General features: G+C 39.3%; 1 protein-coding gene across 3 annotated transcripts in view; it reads right to left on the reverse strand.

Moving 5' to 3' along the window:
* ZBTB8A (zinc finger and BTB domain containing 8A) overlaps positions 1-21,145 on the reverse strand; it is a 61,401-nt gene that overhangs the window by 33,875 nt on the left and 6,381 nt on the right. For 2 of the 3 annotated variants that reach the window (XM_064589535.1, XM_045898187.3), the window contains one exon: positions 15,751-15,854. The exons of the other annotated variant lie outside the window; for it this stretch is intronic. The gene's annotated coding sequence lies outside the window, so the exon portion shown is untranslated. The remainder of the gene's footprint in view (positions 1-15,750; positions 15,855-21,145) is intronic. 3 annotated transcript variants of the gene reach the window in all.

The following is a 21,145-nucleotide window of genomic DNA, read 5'->3' on the forward strand; positions in this document are numbered from 1 at the left end:
AATCATGGTCATGGGTTATGACTTTACAATTTTTTGCTATTATAAATGATACAGCAATGAACACCTTTGCACACAGGTCCTTCAGCACTTGTGAAATTACCTGATTCCTAGAAGTGGAGTTGCTGAGTGGGAGCAGATTACCTTCCCAAAACATTGTATCAGTTTATATCTTCACCAACACCATTTGAGAGTGTCTTTTTCCTCCAATACTTCCATTAACTCCCAATGTTATCTCTTTAAAGTGCTTTCCTATCTACCCTTAGGGAAAAATACCAGGAAAATGTCAATACTATTATTTAACACTGTCCTGGATGTACTAGCCAATGAATTAGGCAAGATAATTAAATATAAAATATGAATATTGGAAAGGATGATACAGTCATTGTTATTGCAGGTGATATTATGTATCTTTAAGATGCAAAAGTCGGGGCACCTGGGTGGCTCAGTCAGTTGGGTGTCTGACTCTTGGTCACAGCTCAGGTCTTGATCTCAGTGTCATGAGTTCAAGCCCCACATTGGGCTCATGCTGGGCATGAAGACTACTTTAAAAAAAAGTGCAAAAGTAAAATTAGAAAACTATTTTCTAAAGTAAAATTCTTGGGCTTTTGCCATGTTGGAATAACTGGTACTAGACTTGGCATTCTGCTATAAACAATTAGAAAACTGAAAAAAAACACATGAAAAAATGTTTTTAGACAATAAAAACAGGAAAAGTGAGACTATGATCTCTGAGAATCAAACGAGGTAAGCCAATCACTTTGGCTTTCTGGACTGTGATACAGGAAGGGGAAATCAAAAGGGACTGAACAGGGGTGTTGGGCTGGCCAGTCCATGGAGAATGGGACTCTTAATCTCAGGGTTGTGAGTTCAAGCCCCATGTTGGGTGTGGAGACTATTAAAAAAAAAAAAATGCAGAGGTCGGGGATGGGGGCTGAGATACCTGGAAGTTGTAGGGTCAAGTACCAGAGCAGACAACCACACAGGCAATGGGGTCAATAAATCTGTATAGAAATATTCTAAGTCTGTGCTAAACACTAATCCATACGTGTAGTGTGAAACTTCAAGAGTCTGAGTAAAGAGAAGAAGTCTAAGCAGAAAAATTCCCAGAGCTCATGGAGAGTTAAGAGACAATTAAGTTTTGACCAGCCAGAGTAAGAATTCTTCACTGAACACCCAGGGCATTAAATAGAGAACCCAGAACAGTAACACCTTAGTAGAAGGACTAACCTAACTCAACAGTAAAGATCATTCTAGAACTGTCCCCTAAACTCAAAAACAGGCCTTAAATCATCAAGCTGATCCCTTAGCAACTTAACTAACAAGTAAACCAAAAATTCAAAGTCTTTAAAGACACGAAATTCAGACACTCAAAAACACATGTTTACTTTGTCCATCATCCCATCAAAAAGTACTAGACATGTGAAAAAAAAAGTCATGCTAGAATCAGAAGAAAAATTAGTCAATAGATTCAGAAATGAATGCTAGACTTAGCAAAGATGTAAAAAGTTATTATACATATATTCAAAATTTAAAGAAAAACATGAAGAATATAGAGAAATAGAAGATATTAAAAACAATCAGGTAAAATTCCTAGAAACAAAAAATACCATATCTGAAATTAAAAATTCACTAGATGGGCTTAATAATAGCAGGTTATGAACTGCAGAAGAATAATCCATGAATGTGAAGACACAGCGATGGATTATTTGATGTTAAAAAAAAGAATGATAAAAAATGAACAGAGCCTTAGTGACATGTGGAACAATATTAAATGGTCTAATATGTTTGTAATTGAGGTTCTGGAAAAGACGGAAGCAGAAAAAGTATTGGAAGAAAAGATGAGAAATAGAAATACATTATACATCAGAGGTTTGCAAACTTTTGCTGTAAAAGGCAAGAGAGTAAATATTTTAGGTGTTACAGGCCAATGGTCTCCGTTGCAACAACTCAACTCTGCCACTTTAGCACAAAATATACCATAAACAACACATAAATGAATGGCTGTGGTTTTACTTATGAAAGCAGGTAGGGATCTGGACTTGACCTGTAGTTTGCCAACCCCTGGTATATATGAAGTGGTGTGATATGTGATGAGTGATAAATGCATACTTTGATGAGGGAAATGAGTGTTGTAACCCCTAGAGCAACCATTAAACATAAAACAAAGAGTTTAAACTAATAAGCCAACAGTGGAGATAAAATGGAGATAAAGTGGAGAATACAAAAATTAGTCAATAGTCTTTATCCAGGCAGGATAAGGAAAAGGCAGAAAAGAGCAGGAAAGAAACAAAATCAGATGATATAACTAAAGAACAAACAGGAAGATGGTACATTTAAATCCAACTATATTGATAATTACATTAAATGCAAATATTCAGAATTCCACTTAAAAAGATTATCAGACTGGATGAAAAATAACCAAATATATCCTATCTACAAGAAATTCACTTTAAATATAAAGATAACAGATGTTAAGAGTAAATAAATGTAAAAAGGATACCATGAAAACACTAACTGTAAGAGAGATGGATGGTTATATTAATATCAGACAAAGTAGGCTCGAGACAATACTAGAGCTAAAAAGATTTTATAATTATAAAAATATTAATTCACTGAGAAAATATAGCCAAAAGTATCTATGTACCTAATAACAGAGGTTCAAAATACAGAAAGCAAAAACTGGCAGAAGTGAAGAGAAATACTGAAATTCATATTTATTGTTGTATATTTCAACACTCCTCAGTAACTGATAGAAGGAATAGATGGAAAAACTCATAAGTGTATAAAACACTTGGCCAACACTATCAACCAACTTGACCAAATTGATATTTATAGAACACTCTACACAACAGCAGCAAAATATACATTCTTTTTTTTTTTAAAGATTTTATTTATTATTTATTTGAGACAGAGAGAATGAGAGAGAGAGAGAGAGAGAGAGCACATGAGAGGGGGGAGGGTCAGAGGGAGAAGCAGGCTCCCTGCCAGCAGAGAGCCGGATGCGGGACTCGATCCAGGGACTCCAGGATCATGACCTGAGCTGAAGGCAGTCGCCCAACCAATTGAGCCACCCAGGCGCCCCAATATACATTCTTTTTAAGTGCATTTCAAACATTTACCAAGACAGACTATAGGCTTGGCCATAAAACAACTTTTAATATATTTAAAGGATTGCAATCATATAAAGTACATTCTCTGACCATATGGAATTAAATTAGACATCAATAGCCAATGAAAATCCCCCAAAATTTGGAAATTGAAGATTAAACTTCTAAATAACCTATGTATAAAATAAATCACTAGCAATATTAGAAAGTGTTTTGAAGGGCGCCTGGGTGGCTCAGTTGGTTAAGCGACTGCCTTCGGCTCAGGTCATGATCCTGGAGTCCCGGGATCGAGTCCTGCATCGGGCTCCCTGCTCGGCGAGGAGCCTGCTTCTCCCTCTGACCCTCCCCCCCTCATGCTCTCTCTCTCTCTCATTCTCTCTCTCTCAAATAAATAAATAAAATCTTTAAAAAAAAAAAAAAGAAAGTGTTTTGAAGTGCATGAAACAATATATCAAAATTTGTTATTTTCAGTTAAAGCAATGTTTAGGGGAAAATGTATAGCTTCAAATGCTTATATTAAAAAAGAGAAAAGTTCTAAGACTCAGTGAGTTAAGTTTCTACATAAGAAGCTAGAAAAAGTAGATCAAATTATACCCAACATAAGGAAAAGGAAGAAAATAATTAAAGACAAGATCAGAAATAAATGAAATAGAAACTGAGCAAATGAAAGAAAATCAATGAAACCAAAAGCTAGTTCTCTATACCAATATCAATAAATTGATCAATAGTAATAAAACTGATATGAATATCAATGAAATTTATCAACCTCTAGCTTGACCAATAACAAAAAATAAATAAAAAATGCAAAATTACCAATATCAGGAACAAAAGAGGGAAACATCATTACAGATCCTACAGACATTTAAAAAACCCAAAATATTATGAAAAACTCTTTGTCAATAGTTCAACAATTTAGATGAAATGAACTTTTTTTTTTTTGAGAGAGGGAGGGGAGGACTGAGGGAGAGAGAGAGAATCTTAAGCAGGTTCCACACCCAGCACAGAGCCCAACATAGAACTCAATCTCACAACCCTGAGATCATGCCCTGAGTCAAAATCAAAAGTTGGACACTTAACTGACTGAGCCACATAGTGACCCTGAAATGAACACATTTCTTAAGAGATATAAATGGTCAAAACTGATACAAGAAAAAATAAAAAGTCTGAACAGCCATGTATCAATTAAAGAAACTGAACATATAATATTAAAGAAATTAAAAATGTAATTTTAAAATCTGCCCACAAAAAAGACTCCGCCCAAATGGCTTCAATGTTAAATTCTATTAGACGTTTAAGGAAGACATAATACACATCCCATACAAACACTCAGGAAATAAGAAAGGAGGAAAACTTCCCAACTCTTTTTATGAGGCTGGTATACTGGTACCTAAACCAAAGACACTCTAAGAAAAGAAAACTACAGAATAATATCCTTTGTAAACACAGACACAAAAAATGCATAACATTATATTAGCAAATCAAATATATAAAAAGACAACAATAACTAAGTTTTACTCCAGGAATGCAAGATAGTTTAACAGTTGAAAATCAATCCACGCAATTCACAATGTTAACAGAATAAATAAGAAAAAAAAATGATTATCAATAGATGCAGAGGGGTGCCTGGGTGGGTCAGTCGGTTAAGTGGCTGCCTTTAGCTCAGGTCATTGATCTCAGGGTCCTGGGATGGAGCCCCACGACGGGTTCCCTGATCATTGGGGGGTCTGCTTCTCCCTCTCCCTCTGCTTCTTCCCTGCCCATGTGCACGCGTGCTCTCTCTCTCCCTCTCTCTCAAATGAATAAATAAATAGATCAACAAATCAATAGATGCAGAAAAAGCATTTGAAAAATTAAACATGCATTCATAAAAAAAAACACACATTCATGATAAAAACTCTAGCAAAATAGGAACAGAAGGGAACTTCCCCAGCCTGGTAAAGAGTATCTACAAAAAGCAAAAGATTGAATGCTTTCCCCTCTAAGATAGGGAACAGGGCAAAGATCTGTGCTCTCACCACTTCTATTTAACATTGACCTGGGTCTTGGGCAATGTAATAAGAAATGAAAAAGAAGTAAAAGAGTGAAAAGGAAGAAAAAAAGTTTGTCATTGTTTACTCATTGTACAAATAAGTAAATCCCAAGAGAAATCATGTACATAGAAAATCCCGAGATCTACAGAGACTCTTCTAGAACTAATAACTGAATTTAACAAGGTCACAGGACATAAGGTCAACATATAAAAATTAATTCTACTTGTATAAGTTAAGAATGAACAATTAGAAAATGAAATTTTAAAAAATGCATTCATTAAAACATTAAAAAACATGAAACACTTAAGGATCAAGTTAATAAAATATATGCAAACTCTGTATACTGAAAACTACAAAATGGCTGAGAGAAATGTCAAAGATCTAAATAAATGGAGAGACAGGCCATATACACGAATCAGAAGACCAAAACAGTTAATATGTCAATTCTATTCAAATTAACCTATGGAATCCATGTAATCTCAATCAAAATCCAAAAAGCTTCTTTTTGTAGAAATTACCAAGCTGATTCTAAAATTTATAGGACATGCAATGGACCTAGAATAGCCAAAACAATGTTGTGAAGAATAAAAGGGACTTGCCTTACAAGGTTTTAAGATTTAATATAACTACAGTGACCAAGACAGTGTAGTATTTTTTTAAAGATTATTTATTTATTTATTTTAGAGATGGGGCGGGGAAGGAGCAGAGGGAGAGGGACAAGCAGACTCCATGCTAAGCACAGAGCCCTACTTGGGGCTTGATCCTACAACCTTGAGATCATGACCTGAGGTGAAATCAAGAGTAGGATCGTCAACTGACTGAGCCACCCAGGCTCCCTGACAGTGTAGTATTAACATTAGGATACACACGTAGATCAATGGAATAGAAGAGAGCCCAGAAATATACACACGAATATATTATCAATTTTATCAAATTTTTTAAAAAGGTGCCATAATAACTCAATGTAGAAATACTAATATTTTCAAATAAACAGTGCCAGAACTGGGTATCCATTACAGGAAAAAAAATGAACCTTGACCCTTACTTTACACCACAGACAAATTTTAAACTCAAAATGGATCACAAAACTAAATGTAAAAGTTAAATTTCTAGAAGAAAATATAGGAGAAAATCTTCAGGACTTTGGGGTAGGCAAAGATTTCTTTTCTTTTTTTTTGAGAGTGAGAATGCGTGAGTAGGGGGAGGGGCAGTGGGAGAGAGAATCTCAAGCAGGATCCACATTCAGTGCAGAGCCTAACATGGGGCTCAATCTTACGGCCCTGAGATCATGACCTGAGCCGAAATCAAGAGTTGGCTGCTTAACCAACTGAACTACCCAGGCATCCGTCATTTTTTTTTTAAAGATTTATTTATTTATTTGAGAGAGAGCGGGTGGGGGGTAGGGGGCAGAGAGAGAGGGAGAGACAGTCCCAAGCAGATTCCACACTCAGCGCAGAGCCGGAGGTGGGGCTCAATCTCACGACCTTGAGATCACATCCTGAGCCGAACCAGGAGTCTGAAGCTTAACAGACTGCACCACACAGGAACCCCTCTTTTTTTTTAAAGTTTATTTATTTTAGTAATCTTTACACCCAACGTGGGGCTTGAACCCATGACCCCAAGATCAAGAGAGACACACTCTTCCAACCAAGCCAGCCGGGCACCCCTAGACAAAGATTTCTTTTTTTTTTTTTTAAGATTTTATTTATCTGACAGAGAGAGAGAGCACAAGCAGGGAGAGCAGCAGGCAGAGGGAGAGGGACAAGCAGGCTCCTCGCTGAGCAAGGAGCCCGATGTGGGGCTCAGTCCCAGGACCCCAGGATCATGACCTGAGCCGAAGGCAGACGCTTAACCGACTGAGCCACCCAGGCGCCCTAGACAAAGATTTCTTAGCACACAAAAAGCATGGGCCATAAAAAAAATTTGACAAATTCTGTACTTTGAACAATACTATTAAGGAAATGAGAAGCCAAGCCATGAATTAGAATATAGTATTTGCAATATATATATCTGACAAAAGACTTGTATCCAGAATATATAAAGACATCAAACAACTCAATAATAGGACAAACTATATGACATTGGCAAATGATCTGAACAGATATTTCCCAAAAGAAGATACACAAATTAGCACATGAAAAGATGTTTGACATCATTCCTTTTTTTTTTTTTTTTGAGAGAGAGAGAGAGCGCTTGCGTGGGCACATGCACGGAGAGGAGAGGCAGAGAGAGAATCTTAAGCAGGCTCCATGCCCAGTGCAGACCCTCATCAGGGGCTCGATTGCATGACCCTGAGACCATGACCTGAGCCCAAATCAAGAGTCCCATGTTTAACCAATTGAGTCACCCAGGTGTCCCTAACATCATTCTTCATACACTTCATACAGGAGATGAAAATTAAAGCCACAATTAAATGTCATTATATACAGGGGCGCCTGGGTAGCTCAGTCGGTTAAGCCTCTGACCCTTGATTTCAGCTCAGGTCATGACCTCAGGGTCGTGGGATTGAGCCCCACCTTGGGCTCTGCACTCAGCGTGGAGTCTGCTTGTCCCTCTCTCCTCTCCCTCTCTCTGTCAAATAAATAAATGAATAAAATCTTTAAAAAAAAAGTCATTACACACATACTATACTGGCTAAAACTAAAAAGATGGACAGTATCAAGTGTAGTCAAGAATGTGGAGAAACCAGATCTCACCACTGCCGGCGGGAATACGAAATGAGACAATCAGTCATTCTGGAAAACTGTTCAGCAGTTCTAATAAAGTTATACCTGCTTTTGAGCCAACGATTTCATTCCTAAGTATTTACCCAAGAGAAATGAACACATACGTCCACTAAGAGACCTGCACATGAATTTTCATAGCTGCTTCATTCATACTAGCCCCAAACTGGAAAGAAAACGTCCATCAGTTGGTGAATAGCTACATTGTGGTACATCCGTACCATGGAATAGTACTGAGCAATAGAAAGGAACAAACCTCGGATACACACAATGACCTGAATGAATCTCAAAAGTGTCAGCCTCAACAAAAGAAGCCCGACACAAAAGAGTACATACTGGGAGATCCCCGTTAAAAGAAATTCTAGAACAGGGGAAACTAAGCCAGAGTGACAGAATTAGGAGATTAATAGTTGCCTGGGACTGTGAGTGAGACAGGGGGGTTTAGCTACAAAAAGGCATAAAGGGGAAAAAAAAAAAGACAGGAGGGAAATTTTGGTAATGGAAATGTTCTATATCTCACGTATGGTGACTGTTACACACGAATATATGTCAAAACCCATTGAATTGTACACTTCAAATGGGTGTGTTTTATTGAATGTAAATTATACCTTAATAAACTCAATTAAATAAAAACTCCTAGAAACAGAAGAATCTGGTAAGAGAACCACTTATAAAATTAATACACAAAAATAAATAGGCAGTTAGCAGATACAGTGGAAGACCCCTTTCACAAAAATAGTTGAAATGAAATATTTTAATAAGAAGCATGCAGGAAGTTTATGACAAAAATGGCAAAACCCTACTGAGGATCATAAAAGAACACCTGAGAACAGAGACTACTGTATTAGCTTCCCGGATGGTCTCTGCTTTTTCCAGAGGGATCTACTCAAACCTAAGTCAGAGCATAGCATTCCTCTACTCAAAACCACCACTTGGAAAGGAATCTGAAATCTTTACCCTGGTCTAGAAAGGTTGGAAGATCTCCTTTCCTCCCACTTTATACAAGTCCTTGCTTTCAGTGTCACATCATCAGAGGTTATCTTGACAAGCCCATCTGCATGCAGCTCACTATAGCTCACTGGCTAGTGTCAGAGAAACTATGTCCTATGTCCTATGAGGCATGGTCTAGAAACTGGGGGAGAGGATTCAAAGGAGACATGAGAGTTGTCTTCCAAAACTGAAGGGCAGTTAGGTAGAAGAAGCAGAATTCTTCTTTCAGTCGCTCCAATAGACAAATCCTCTGGACCAATCGCTAGCTTGTAAGCCCCCAAAGGGCAAGGACTCTGTTTTGTTCACCTCTGCATCCCTACCACAGAGCAGAATGTCTGGCACATGGTGCTCAATCAGTATTTATTGAATGAACGTTCAGGGTGGTCCTGAAAAGCAAAGCGGACAAATGGATGGGACTTCAGGAGCCAGATTTTAGCTCAATCTAAAGAACAGCTTTTTAGAAATGAGAACTTAGGGCGCCTGGGTGGCTCAGTTGGTTAAGCGACTGCCTTCGGCTCAGGTCATGATCCTGGAGTCCCTGGATCGAGTCCCGCATCGGGCTCCCTGCTTGGCAGGGAGTCTGCTTCTCCCTCTCCCACTCCCCGTTTGTGTTCCCTCTCTCGCTGTGTCTTTTTCTGTCAAATAAATAAATAAAATCTTTAAAAAAAAAAAAAAAGAAATGAGAACTTAATGGGATTTTTTGAGCTCAGGTGTCCTGATCTAGTGCCTTCATATCTACATGCAAGCAAACTGAGCTTTGCTAAGTATTAAGTCAGTAGTTACCATTCTGCTTGTCTCAATCCATTACTAGGTTTTGAAATCAATTTAGTGGGTGCCAACTAGGATTTAAAAAACACAAATGGAATTTAAAATATTAGAGCTTACTGCAAGTAGTAAGAATTCTTTCATGAATTTTTTTGTTTCAGATAGATTAACATGCAGAATCACAAATATGTGTGTACTGGGTCATGATGTAAAATACATTTCTTACCACGGGCCTTGGTAAAACAAATTGAGAAGTACCGGGTTCAGGAGTTCAACAACAGAATTTGCCCCCTTGCAAAGTAACGAGTCCTGTATTTCTGTTGTAGCAGAGGCGGAATGTCACTGATTTAGGATGAATGCACTTGGGGTGAGGTGGGACTGCTTGATTTCAGGAATTTCTATTTTTTCTTTATATTCATCCACCTTTTCCAAGGTGATTATCTATCTTTTTAAAAGTGATTTCAAGTAGTGGTTTTTTTGTTTTTTTTTTTTAGATTTTCATTTATTTATCAGAGAAAGAGAGAGAGAGAGAACACACAAGCAGGGGAAGCGGCAGGCAGAGGGAGAAGCAGGTTCCCTGCTAAGCAAGGAGCCTGTTGCGGAACTCGATCCCAGGACCCTGGGATCATGACCTGAGCCGAAGGCAGACGCTTAACCGACTGGGCCACCCAGGCGTCCCGATTTCAAGTAGTTTTAAATAAAATACATATGCAATGTTTTTAAAAATAGAAATTAGAAATTTAAAATGGAGGTGAGATGATTTCTGTACATTTACATTTAACACCATTTGTCCTGGAATCCAAGGCAAAAACAAAAAACAGGGGAACGAATGATTTATATAGTGCTCACATCATTTCCCCAGTAAAAATGAGCATTTTGCTGGCACTAACTTCTAGGAGGAATTTGTTACATGAATCCTTATATGAGGATGCTAAATGTCATCAGAGAGAATATTTGAACAAATACAATAAACTTCCTAATTGGTCTCCTGGCCTTTTATCTTTCTCCCTTCAATCCACCCTGAAGTATGTTATCTTTCTGGATTCTGCTGCTTAAAATTCTTTAATAGCTCCTTCCTGCCTACTGGATAAAGTCCCTATTTATATGACCAGATTTAATACTCTCTGGGACCCTGCTTCTGCCAATCTCTGCATGCTCATCTTCTACCACCTACCTCGCCTCCCGTCCTTAGGTACGATGCCAATTCCCGGGCACATGGTACCCTTCATGCCGCCAACCTTTTGTCCATGTTGTTCCTGTGCTATAGTAAAACCATCCTTCTCAATCTGAGAAGCTCTTGCTTCTCCTTCAGAGTCAGCTCAAACAGCGCCTCCCTTGAGAAACTTTCCTTGACTTCCCTGGGCTAATGTTAGCTTCGATTTCCTACATACTGTACTATATACGTGTACTTTGTGGCAATTGCTGGACTGCATCTGTCTATTTTTTTTTTTTAAAGATTTTATTTATTTATTTGAGAGAGAGAGCACATGAGAGGGGGGAGGGTCAGAGGGAGAAGCAGACTCCCCACTGAGCAGGGAGCCCGATGCAGGACTCGATCCAGGGACTCCAGGATCATGACCTGAGCTGAAGGCAGTCGCTTAACCAACTGAGCCACCCAGGCGCCCTGCATCTGTCTATTTTAACATATGTTTCCCTGTGACACTGCAATATCCATATGAGTATAGACTACGTCTATGTGTAAGCCTGGCCTTAGTTTAATGTTTGGAATGTCGGAGGCACTCGATCAATATCCTCACCAGTGTCCTTACTGAACTAACAAAGGTTCTTTACATGACTTTCCCTATATGTTGCCTCCAAAGTCAAGGACATCCTATAATGAATTTAATGAAAGCACTCCAATGCGAACTAATAATAGGCTTTAGTATCTTGTTCTTTGGAATTTGATCTTGACATGGGGCTCAAGCTGATGAGCTATCAGCCTTTCTCATTCCTCCACTATACTCTACATAACTTTACTGCGACATCTATAACACTAATTTGTGTATCTGTCTTTTCCTGTAAACTCTTTAAAGCCAGGTAGAGTCATACTCATTTTCTTTTTTTAATCTCTATTTTATGATACACAGTCTGGTCTATAACTTGCTCTCAATAAAAGCTTGTTGGTGGGGCGCCTGGGTGGCTCAGATGGTTAGGCGTCTGCCTTCAGCTCAGGTCATGATCCCAGGGTCCTGGGATCGAGTCCCGCATCGGGCTCTCTGCTCCTTGGGAGCCTGCTTCTCCCTCTGCCTCTCTCTCTCTGTCTCTCATGAATAAATAAATAAAATCTTTAAAAAAAAAAAAAAAAAAAGCTTGTTGGTGATAAAATATGTCTATTTCAGTCTAAAACCTAGCATCTGAATAGAACATTCCAGTAAAGTCAACAACAGAACAAGGGTGACCACTAATACCACGATTACTTAACACTGTTCTAGAGGCATTAGCCAAGGCAATTAATTTGAGAAAGAAACTAGTAAAAGGACCGCTGGAAAGTAGGAGGTAAAATTATCATCATTTGCAGCTAATATGATTGTACACCTGGAAAATGCAAGAGATTTGACTGCAAAATGACCACAAACAAGAAGTGGGGGAAAGAGGTTATAGAATGAGTATTAGAAATCAGTAACTTTCATATATACAAAAAAACCCCCACAGTAGGTAAGAGATATAATGGAATAAAAGCCTCCCATTTACAATAGCACCAAAATTATAAAATACCTGGGAATAAATTTAACAAGAAGCATATAAGACTCATATGAAGAAAACTAAGTGACATAAGAGGAGACTATGGAAAGCCAAGACTTTTGAATTAGAAAATTCAACATATTGGGTGTCAGTTCTTCCTAAAATATGTTATAATAACATGACCATAATAAAAACACCAGCAGGTTATTTTAAGATCAATACAAGTTGCTGCTAAAGTTTTATGGAAAAATAAATAAACAAGAATGGCTAGTTGAATTATGAAAAAGAAGAACAAAGAGAAGGAATTAGCACCAACATCTATTGAATTATACTTCCTCAGTAATTAAAACCGTGATGCTGGTGATAAAGAAAAAGGCCATGGAGTATATTTGAAAATCCAGACATATGCTCCAGTATTGATGGGAATTTAATATATGATGAACCTGTGGTGAAAAAAATGAGCAGTTTAACAAGGGGCACTGAGGCAATTTTAGCTTTCCAGAAAAAAAAAATTAAGCTGGATTTACACTTCCTATTCTCATACCAGGATAAATTCCATATGGATCAAAGGTTGAAGTGTGAATATAAAGCCATAGAAGTTCTAAGAGAAAATATGGGAGACTCTATAAACTCAGAGTGGGAAAGGCCTGGGGCTCAAAATGCAGAAGCCATAAAATAAAAGGCTGATACGTTTGATTACAGAAAGATGAAACATAATCCTGCATGGCCAAAACATACCACAAGCAAAGGCAAAAGACATATGACAACATGGCAAAAAATCTATCAGAGAAAAGGGTCACTCCACCGAGCTTCCAAGAAATTGGCAAGTCACATAACAATAACCCTAAGACAATATGAGGCAAGGGACAGTTCCCAGGAAAAGAAACACAAATGTCCCTTATCATATGAAAGTATGTTTAACCTTGGTCATAAAAGTATAAACGCACATTAAAACCACAATTGATGTATCATTTTTCCCCTCTCAAGGTAGGAAAAATCCAAAAATGTGATAATATTGATAAGAACGTGGGAAAACAGGGGCGCCTGGGTGGCTCAGTTGGTTGAGCATCTGACTCGTGATTTCCACTCAGGTCACAATCTCATGGGTTGTGAGATCGAGCCCCGCATGGGACTTCGCACTCAGTGGGGAATCTGCTTAGGATTCTCCCTCCCCTTCTGCCCCTCCCCCCACCCATGTGCGCTCTCTCTCTCTTTCTCTAAAATAAATAAATAAATAAAATCTTAAAAAGAATGTGGGAAAACAGGTACCCTCAATCATTCCTGGTAGACATATAAATTAGTATGACCCCACAGAGGTCAAATTGGCGACAGCTCTCAAAATTACAAATGCATATATTTTCTGACCAAGCGATTTCACTTCTGGGAGTTTATCCTACAGCTTCACTTGTACATGATCAGAATGATACACGTACATGGTTATTCACTAAAGAACTGTTTGTGATAGTGAAGGATCAGAAAAATGTCCATGAAGAGGGGATAGTTATAGGGAAAGATAGTTATGATACATTGTTAAGTTTTTATAAAAGCAAGGAATAGAGTGCATATATAGATATATCCATAGGGAAAAAAAATAAGCAGGAACTCTGAACCAGATTAACAAGAAACAGAACAGTGGCTTCGAGCTGGAAGTGAGATGGGCTCCGGGAGACAGGAAACAAGAATGGGATGGGGACTTCGCATGGTATACTTTTAAATATTTTGAGTTCCAAATAATAAAAATATATTCAAAAATAAAAATTTTTAAAGTTTGTCAAACAAGTGGGTACAATATTAATGAGTCTCCCAGTTAGCCAGATCTAGGTTGTAATTAAAATATTTTGGAAGCTGCCAGAATAATGATATTCTGTGTCTTTACTTAAGTCAAGATTCATGTGCTAAATGAACAAGCAACAAGTTAACATTCCATTATGCAAAGTCAAGAGACTGTATTTCTTGGGGGAGAGAAAGAGAGAAAAGGAACCCAGCCATTTCCAGGCAAATGAACAGCGACTCTATTTGCAACTGTCGGTCTGGTTAATGGCCTGAACGCCACGAGGATGGCAGGAATGGGAAGGAAGGAAAAGATGCAAAACACCTGAATGGGAAATAAATCCATGGGTCTTGATGGCTGATTGAAAAACCCTACTACATATGTTCAGAAAGCCTCACTGCAGTCACTCAGATATTTTGTAACTTATTTAATTTGCCAGATTGTACTACAGGGTACCACAATTTGTCATCGGCTGTGGAAGGCTAGAGAGCTATAAAGAGAACACGATGGGGGCGCCTAGGTGGCTCAGTCAGTTAAGCGGCTGCCTTCGGCCCAGATCATGATCCCAGGGTCCTGGGATCGAGTCCCACATCGGGCTCCTTGCTCAGCAGGGAGCCCGCTTCTCCCTCTCTCTCCCTCTGCTTGTGCTCTCTCTGTCAAATAAATAAAATCTTTAAAAAAAAGAAAAAGAAAAAAGAGAACACGACGATTTGTAAAGCTTAGGTGTTTGGTGGTATCACTAACAGAAATTAGGAAGTCAGGAGGAGAAACTGGTTTGGGGGAAAGGAATGGCTTTGGTTTTAAGTACATCATGTGTGAGGTGAGTGGGAAATCAGGTAGCAACGGTCACAGGGCCACTGGAAATGCTGATCTGAAGTTCAGAGGGTAAGTCAGACCTGAAGACAGAGAAGTGGAAGATATCTGCCAAGAGAGATGGAGGGGCTCACCAGAAGCACGGGCTGAGATGAGAGCCTAGAGGACTTCCCTCGACTGTGGAGCAAGATGGGGAAGAGAAGCCAGTGCTATAGAGACTCAGAGGGAGAATCAGGAGAGCACGGTGACCATTAGCCAAGCTGGGGAGTTTCAAGAAGCAGTGAAGGGATCAACCCAATGAGAAAAAGGGCCAGGAACAATAATAATAGTAGCAATATATATTGTCTTCTTTAATCTTCACACACCACAACCTATCGGGTAGGTGGTACTATTCTCCCCATTGGACAGAAAAGGGTATTAACCAAGACAGTGACTCCTAAGCTGCAGGACGTAATTGCTGAGCTATCCTCCTACACAACTGTCAGGGAACGTGCTGGGAGATCTGACACTAGCTCTACCATTCCATTAGCTCTATGTCCACGGACTTTACCTTTACCTTTCTAGGCTTCATTTCCTTCTCTGCAAATTGAGGGGACTGGTCTAGATCATCTCTAGCTCTTATGTCATATGAATCTTTGATTAAGGTAGAATGGAAGAGATACATACACAAGAGAGGCAATGAATTAAAAATTTAGCAATAAGTGAACAGGGAGACCTGGCCAAGAAAATCAGAATGCTGAATGTTTTATACAGTAACTGTTCAAGCAATAAATCCATACTCTGATATGTAAAATCTTTAACTGCAAAACTCTACTTTCTATCTATATATTTAAGTTATATATAATATCAAGAATTAAAATGGCTCATACCTGAAAATTTACGAACGCTGCTCTTGAAACCCTGCTAAGTCAATTGAGTGGAGTAAAAAAGGGAAGATTCCAAGTCAAACACACTCTGTATATGAAGGATTGTCCTGTAGAGAGAGCAAATAGCTATTTATAATGTACTTTTGTAATGAGAGACAGAAACATCTGCTAAGGTACTTAATAGCTACTTATTTAAATAAACCACACGGCAGCACTAATCAGGTATCACTTTTTAGCAGGCAAAAATAGATAATCGGCACAGATGATGAATTAACAGAAATAAATAGATTTGCTTATTTTTAACTGAAACCTTAATATGGAAATCTGCAAGAAGTGATTTCTGGTATTAAAATGGATTACGGCAAATTGTAAGCAGACATACTTTTTAACTTTGACGATAAAATAAACTTAAGACAACAGCTGTTCAAAGGCAAACCAGCAGATGAGGTACCACAAAAGCAACACGTCTTATCACCCTTTTCTCGCAAGTCACATTAATATGATTTGCAAGAAAACCAAACAGAAGAACTTGCAAGATTCAACTTGAAAAATTCAGTATTTCTTAAAAACTGCATGGTTGCAGGAAGAGGGGGGGAAAAATCCTTCCACATATGTTCAGAAAGCCCTACTGTAGTCACCCAGATCTTTTTTTTTTTTTAAAGAATTTTATTTATTTATTTGAGAGAGAGAATGAGAGAGAGCATGAGAGGGAAGAGGGTCAGAGGGAGAAGCAGACTCCCCGCTGAGCAGGGAGCCCGATACGGGACTCGATCCAGGGACTCCAGGATCATGACCTGAGCCGAAGGCAGTCGCTTAACCAACTGAGCCACCCAGGCGCCCCTCGCCCAGATCTTTTATAACCTATTCAATTTGCCAGATTGTACCAGAGTGTGCCACAATTCGTAATACCAGCTGTAACAACTCATTAACAATTTTTCAGTTTTTACTCTATTCCAAAACTTTTTAATTGCCAAAAAAAAAAAAAAATCCGTTTGACTATTTTCTTCATTGACCATGAAGTTTTATTAATCAAAAAGAGTGTGAGGCTTTATGTCCACAGGCGGTGGGAAATGAATTTGATGCCTTTTAAACCAATCAATTAAGCTAAGAAGTCTCACCAAAAATTTCTTGGCTAACGTAATGGAATCACTTTTTAAGATAATATGTATTTTTTTTTCTGATTATAAAAGTATTATATACTTACAGAAAATTTAGAAAATACAGGCAAGGAGAAAGAAGAAAACAAACAAATAATTTTTAAATGAGTATCCTGAAAACACCACCAGAGAAAGGAGAGCTGTTCAAATATATTTAAACTAGTAAAATGATTGGATCAACTACCCACTCGTGAGGAGGTCTGGATTCTGGCAACTTAAACTATTCAAAACATTGCTGCCTAGAGGCTTACAAAAATTTTTGAGCAGAAAACTGTAATTGGGGGAATAAAATTAATAATTTTTGAAATTTTTATTTGTCTCAGAGAGAAAGCACAAGCAGGGGGAGCAGCAGAGGGAGAGGGAGAAGCAGGCTCCCCGCTGAGCAGGGAGCCCGATGTGGGACTCGATCCCAGGACCCTGGGATCATGACCTGAGCCGAAGGCAGACGCTTAACCGACTGAGCCACCCAGGCATCCCAAAAATTAATAATTTTTGAGAACAACTCCTTGTGACACTAAAAGCTCATCTATCACCTAGCCCCAGTGAGCTAGGCGGGCACTCAGGAAAGGGTACTTACTCTGAGAGCTTTAGCCTTACTACTTCAACAACGGTACTTAGCAGCACACTAACTAGTACTGGGGTCCGCATAGTGGCAGGCAAACTTTCTGTGGCTTTTTTAGAACACTGATTTCTGAACATAGTCTGTGCCCCAAGTAGTTTTTACATACTGTTGACATGTCATTTTTAGGGATAACCACCGCCTTCTACCCTAGCAGATATTTTTAAAAAACAAAAATTTTTAAAGTAGGCTCCGCACCCAACCCGGGGCTTGAACTCGCCCCCCTGAGATCAAGAGTCGCATGCTCGCTGTACTGACTGAGCCAGCCAGGCACCCCTACCCTAGCAGATGGTAGTTGGTGTATTAACCTTCAGCATCCTTTCTAAATTTCTTTTGGAAAATTTAAAAATACATTTCCCAGACTCCTTTACGGTTAAGTTTCCCCGTGTGAAATAGGGTCCATCCATCAGATGTTCTTCTGTGAGATTTGAGAGACCGAAAGGAGGCGGGGACCATCTTTCTGCTGCTTAGGCATTAATGCTGGCCAGTACATTTATGGAAACACTGGATTTTCCTGTAGCAGCCTTTCAGGGTCCAGAGCTTCATGGCTGTTCAGAGACAAGTGTGGTGGAGACAACCATCCCCAGTTGGTGGGTGTTGAGGGGCACTTTCGGGGAAGCAATTTCTTGACCCTTGAACTGCACTAGCGATGTCATCTGGAACACAGCCCTACCAGTGGTGGCCTCCTGATCCCCTCCCCTGGGGGCCCTGTTTGGCAGTCTGGTTCTGGGAATGATTTCTGCAGGCCCAGCCTGGAGCCCACTCCTCCTGGCCTTTCCAGTGATTTTGTAAGCACTCAATTCCCTTTAGTAAACGAATGAAAACACTAGAGTGGTGTCTTCTTCCTGCAAGCAGGCCCAGATGACATATTAATACACCAGCTGCCTCAAAATTTAAGCAGATGGGTGAGTAGTCTGTCTGTGAGCAACAGGACTGGTCAGTGTGTGTGGGGGGGGTACAGGCTCTGGAATCACACTGTCCAGGTGCAAATTCTGGCTCTGCCACACGCTAACTAGGTAACACGGGAAGTTAACCTAGAGCCTCAGTTTCTCCATCTGTAAAATGGAGTAACAGAAATACCTTCTAGAACTACAAGACAGGGTTAAGGAGAAAATCATTTAAGTAAAGTGCTTACAACACTGCCTGGCTTATAACAAGCTCTTGATAGATGTTAGTTATTATTATGGTAATCACTATTATTAATTACACAGACCACTTTAAAACACTTCTTTAACTGAGTAGAAAACGCAAACATTTTATAATTTTACTACCACACATATTCTTGTAGGCTGTAAAATGCTAACTTATACAAAGGTGGACGCAGAAGAAAATGTGACCGGGTCCATCATATTCGTGTGCTGAGAGAGAGTGATCTTTTCAAAACCACAGTGTACGTGAAGATTGCAAAGCTCCATTCTAGCTGGCCAACTAGTTAAGGTTACTCTAACTAGCTACTGTAGACCTCACCCTAAGGAAGAGTTTTTCTGTAGAAACAATTGTTGCCATATTCCCATTTCAAACACTACCTCATTAATTATGCTCTAGGAACCAGGGTGTTTGCTATTCAGATTTTTTTTTTCAGCTTCATTAAGATATAATTGACAAAACAGTAAGATGTACATCATGATGATCTGACATACATATATACTATGAAACGAGTCCCTCCCTCTAATTAATACATCTGTCACCTCACTCACATATTTATCGTTGGTTTTTGGGTTTGGTGTGGTTTTTTGTTGTTTGTTTGTTTGTTTTTGTAAGAACATTTAAGTTCTACTCTCTTAGAAAATTTCAAGTATACAGTACAGTGTTATCAACTATAGTCACCATGTTATACATTAGATCCTCAGACTTCATTCACTTTATAGCTAAAAGTTCATGCCCTTTTACCAACCTCTCCCTATTTCCTCCACCCTCCAGCCCCTCACAACCACTTTTCTAGTTGGTTTCTATGAGTTTCACTTGGTTTTTGAGATTCCACATATAAGTGATAACCTGGTATTATCTATCTGTCTTTCTCTATCTGGCTTATTTGACTTAGCATGCCCTAGGGTCCGTCTATGTTGTTGCAAATGACAGGATTTCTTTCTTCTTCATTGCTATAAATATCTACATCTCTTTCACATCTTCTTTACCCATATCCATCCCTCAACAGACACATAGGCTGTTCTGTTACTCAGATGTTTTTCAATGTTATCACAGGGGAGCCTGGGTGGCTCAGTTGGTTAAGCTTCTGACTCTTGGTTTCAGCTCATGTCATGATCTCAGGGTCCTGAGATGGATCCCCATGTTGGGCTCTGTGCTCAGCAGGGAGTCTGCTTGGGATTCGCTCTCTCTCTCTCTCTCCCTCTCCCCCCTCCCCCTCCTATTCGTGCATGAGCTCTCTCTCTCTCAAATAAATAAATAAATCTTTTAAAAAAATATAATGTTATCACAGAGGAGATTTCATGAGAATAGGATCTGTATTCTCCATAAGATTTGCAATCTGAAAGTTAAAATTTTAGGGGCACCTGGGTGGCTCAGTCGTTAAGCGTCTGCCTTCGGCTCGGGTCATGATCCCAGGGTCCTGGGATTGAGCCCCGTGGCGGGCTCTCTGCTCAGCGGGAAGCCTGCTTCTCCCTCTCCCACTCCCCCTACTTATGTTCCCTCTCTCGCTGTGTTTCTGTCAAATAAATAAATAAAATCTTAAAAAAAAAAAAGTCAAAATTTTAGTGTTTAGGCTTAGGATACTATTCTAATGTACATCTTAAGAAGGTCTTAGATAAAATTATGGCCTTGTTTGGTTTGCGGGTATCTTCTGATGACGGAAAATACATTGTAGATTTTGAAATAAAACTTCCCCCAAATATTCTGAAACCGTAAGAACCTTATATTGCACCTTATCCAACAGAACCAGTGAGACCGAGGGAACTGAAGTGGATACAAAGGTGTTTGGCGTACCCTCGATGGCTCAGATGCTGAGAGCCAAGCACTCAACAGCAATGGAGGCTTTCTGAAGGGTTAGAAAAACAATGGGGGGGCGCCTGGGTGGCTCAGTCGTTAAGCGTCTGCCTTCGGCTCAGGTCATGATCCCAGGGTCCTGGGATCGAGTCCCACATCCGGCTCCTTGCTCTGTGGGAAGCCTGCTTCTCCCTCTCCCACTCCCCCTGCCTGTGTTCCCTCTCTGGCTGTCTCTCTCTCTGTCAAATAAATAAATAAAATCTTAAAAAAGAAAACAAAAGAAAAGAAAAAAACAATGGAAAGAGAGCAACTTCAACCTTTGATTCAATGATTACTTTTACACTGTTCTGAATGCCATATAGCTACATATGTTGCGTTTTCCTATCTTTTTTTTTTTTTTAAAGATTTTATTTATTCATTTGAGACACAGAGATACAGAGAGAGAGAGAGAAAGTATGAGCAGGGAGAGAGGCAGAGGGAGAGGGAGAAGCAAGCTCCTCGCTGAGCCAGGAGCCCAATGTGGGGTTCGATCCCAGGACCCTGGGATCATGACCTGAGCTGAAGGCAGACGCTTAACCATCTGAGCCACCCAGGCACCCCGCGTTTTCCTATCTTTTAAAGCAAAAATCTTTTATTCTATTTTTATGAGAAGGGCAGACATTCAAAAAAAGGAGAAATGTGT

This window comes from Mirounga angustirostris, unplaced genomic scaffold (assembly GCF_029215605.1).
Source record: "Mirounga angustirostris isolate CCGP_5_RB_7025 unplaced genomic scaffold, mMirAng1.0.hap1 SCAF_4, whole genome shotgun sequence".
In the NCBI taxonomy this organism is placed as follows: domain Eukaryota; kingdom Metazoa; phylum Chordata; class Mammalia; order Carnivora; family Phocidae; genus Mirounga; species Mirounga angustirostris.